Source organism: Suricata suricatta, chromosome 13 (assembly GCF_006229205.1).
Source record: "Suricata suricatta isolate VVHF042 chromosome 13, meerkat_22Aug2017_6uvM2_HiC, whole genome shotgun sequence".
Taxonomy (NCBI): domain Eukaryota; kingdom Metazoa; phylum Chordata; class Mammalia; order Carnivora; family Herpestidae; genus Suricata; species Suricata suricatta.
This window is the reverse complement of record NC_043712.1, coordinates 2,265,208-2,268,274: the sequence shown is the minus strand read 5'-3', so window position 1 is coordinate 2,268,274 and position 3,067 is coordinate 2,265,208. Positions and strand designations below refer to the sequence as shown.

The 3,067-nt window shown below is 62.6% G+C and overlaps 1 long non-coding RNA gene across 2 annotated transcripts; it reads right to left on the bottom strand.

Annotated features, from left to right (window-relative positions):
* Positions 1-325: 325 nt before the first annotated feature.
* LOC115275791 lies at positions 326-3,061 on the bottom strand. 2 transcript variants are annotated; one of them, XR_003901748.1, is made up of 3 exons: positions 2,204-3,061; positions 1,463-1,573; positions 326-703 (listed from the first exon to the last, which is right to left on the bottom strand). It is a non-coding gene; the product is annotated as an uncharacterized LOC115275791 (long non-coding RNA). The 2 variants fall into 2 exon arrangements; XR_003901747.1 differs by having other exon boundaries at positions 326-1,573.
* Positions 3,062-3,067: the final 6 nt, after the last annotated feature.

Here is a 3,067-nt window from a genome sequence, read left to right as displayed (position 1 = left end):
GGGTGCTGGGGGGAGGGGAGTTCTCCTGCTGGCCTCCTGGGGACGCTCCACCCTGTGTTTCAGAGCGGCTGCCCCACCTCGCGTCCCCCCAAAATTTTTTAATGGTTACTTATTTTTGAGAAAGAGCAAGAGATCAGTGGGAAGGGGCAGAGAGAGAGGGAGACAGAGAATCCCAAGCAGGCTCCATGCTGGCAGCACAGAGCCAGACTCGGGCTCCACCTCACAAACCATGAGATCATGACCCGAGCAGAAATCACGAGTCGGACGCTTAGCCGCCGGCGCCCCAGGCGCCCTGGTACATTGGGTTTTAAAATCAGAGCTGTGGTGTTTTGCCAAGTTGTTCGTTTATTCATTTGGTGTTTCATTCAGTTCGTATTTTCGGACCACCTTCAGGCCGAGCGCAGTCTGCAGTGCTGGGCGTGAACTGGGGACAGGACAAGATGGTCCCCTGCGGCCACAGAGCGGACAGTCTAGAGATGAGACTGGGCAGCTCACGCGGTGGCGGCTCAGCTGGCGCAGAGGAAAGTGACTCGGGTGTGGGGCGCAGGGTCAGCAGAGGCTGTGAGGGTGTGAGCCAGGCAGCTGTGTGCGCAAGAGTCCCAGGCAGAGAGGCAGGTGTGAAGGCCCTGGGGTGGGAGCCTGCTGTGCGTGGCTGGGGAGCCGCAGGAAACAAGTCACCCAGGAGCACGTCATGACCGACTTTCTAGGGAAGGAATTAGTTTTTACCTCTAGTGAGTGCAAGCCTAAGGGCCCCCTCTTCGGATGAGAGGGGCAGGGTGTCACCTAAGGTTCACTGGGTCCTTGCTGGCGGCCGATGGCGGCCTGAAGGGGGCGACGGTGTGCAGCTGAGGCAGGGACAGGGGGCTGTGACCCTCCTTTCCTACTTGGGGGTGTATAGCTGGTATTGGCACTCCCGGCCCCCTGGACGGGGGGGCCCGGCTCCCCGCTGCTCCTGTGGATGGCCCTGGCACTTAGTGCAGAAGATGCTAAAGAAAATGGCCATCAGTGACTGTGCTAAAGGCGGCCGGGCTGAGGCGCAGCCTCAAGGGTAACATGCCCTTGTGGTCTGTGAGCTCACCTCCAGGGTGCGTGTCCCTAGAATGCCAAGGGAGCTGCACCCCCTGGAGGTGTGCCGCAGGCAGGCATCCCTCCCTCTGACACACGCTTTGAGCTGGGACAGTCTGGCCCTGCTCTGCCCACCCGCATCAGTGTCCGGGAGACAGTCTCTGCCAAGTTTCCCCTCATTTAGTCATTCACTCATTCATGTCCAGCCCGCCTGCAGACTCCAAGGACTCTGCGAGATACACATGTCCCTGGTGTCCCAATAGGCAATTGGGAATGCAGAAGGGCTGTGACTGGCTCAGGACCGCGCAGCAGCAAGGTCTGGGTCTCCCGACTAGACCATTCTCCATGCTAAACCCGAGATCACCCCCATCCAGGGGGCAGTGCCCACTGGACCCACCAGGGGGCAGCAGATGACCGTCTGCGTGGGGGCTCTGGGTCTCTGCCCAGGCAGGAAGGCCATAAAGGGCGGCGAGGACAGAAGTCCTTTTCTTGCTAGGCAGTTAGTTACCTGTGGGAGAGAGACACAGGCATTAAGGGGCACCATGAATAGGGCACCTCAAGTGAAGGGCTGCGGGAGCCCTTGTACCCCAGGCCCTGTGCAAAATCTCTGGATGATGTCTTGTTAGCCCCCCACAAGCAATGCTGATGGGGTATGGACTTCCCCATTCTACAGAGGGGTGCTACAGGGGAAGGTGCCTGCACGGGCTCTCTGGCGCGGGGCGGGGGGGGGGCTGGAGGGGCTGGAGGGGCTGGGGTTCGGACTGTGGCCCCACGTTTCCATGTCTCAGGGTGAGGGATTATCTACTTTCTCAGGGTGAGGGATTATCCACTTTTGCTTCAGGCCTGACAGGCTCAATCCTACCCTGTGAGGCAGGTTCCTTCCTTCGAAGGTTCCCCAAGGTGCCTGAGGGGTCGGCAGAGGAAGGACACCCGGATGGTAGCTTGGGGCTCCTGGGTCCTGTCCCTATAGTCTTCCGTGTGCTCCCTACTCACGGGTCCTGGGTGTGCCCCACAGGCCAGCGCGAGCTCCTCCCCTATTTCTCTCCGGGGTGGGGGTGGGGGGCCCAGACCCGGGTCTGCCACCTTCTCCCCCCTTCCTCCCCCCCCCCTCCGTGGCTGGGGAAGAGGCAAGCCTGACCTCTGCAGAAGGCCTGGGGGATTCTCCGCATTCGCAGTGGGGAGGGGGAGGCGCCCGATGGAAAGGGGCGGGGCCGTGGGGCAGTGAGCACAGGTCCAGAATTCCACCAGGAGAGTCCAGAGTGGGTGGCCTCTCCAAGATCTCCCCCCACCCCCAGGGCTGAGTGGCTGCGGAGGCGCTGTGACTTGCCCAGGGTGGCCCAGCACGTCCTGAGCTGAGCCAGGATCCACATCACTTCATCCGAAGATTGGCTCTTCAAGTCCTTGAAGCAGTGTCGCTGTCGCGGGAGGCCAGCTGCTGACAAGGCAGCCCCCACCCAGGGCGTGGCTCAGGAAGGAGTTCAGGGCGAGTCAGCGGACCCTGCAGTCAGCTAGTGGCCTGCCTCCTTCCAGAGCCCAGGGAGCTCTGGCCTCACGACCAGCCCTCCCTCTCACTCACTTATCTCGAATATTCCATCTTGGACGCCAGGCTTTGCCCTTTGGGCAGCTGCAAGTGGCCAGGCCTCTGGGTCATAAAGCAGGGGAATCCTGGCCTTTGTGCGGAGTCGCGGGCGGGGTGGGTGACTTCTGGCGGGTCCCCGGTCCGAGGAGAAGATGGGGTGGGGGCTCTGGGCTCATGACCGGCCCGCGTGCCTGTGGCATCGAGTTATCAGTCCGGGACGGCTTGGTGGACCGAGGGGACGCGCCGGTGCCCCCTTCTCGAAGGGCCGTGCGGAGGTCCGCAGCGCGAGAGGGGCCACAGCCTGATCGCCACGAGCGGAACACAGGGCCAACGCGGAGGCCGACACCCGGCCGTCCCTCCGCGGGTTAGGCCGCTCGCCCCGGGGCCGGGGCTCCCCGAAAGTGCGGGCGCCAGCGGACAGAG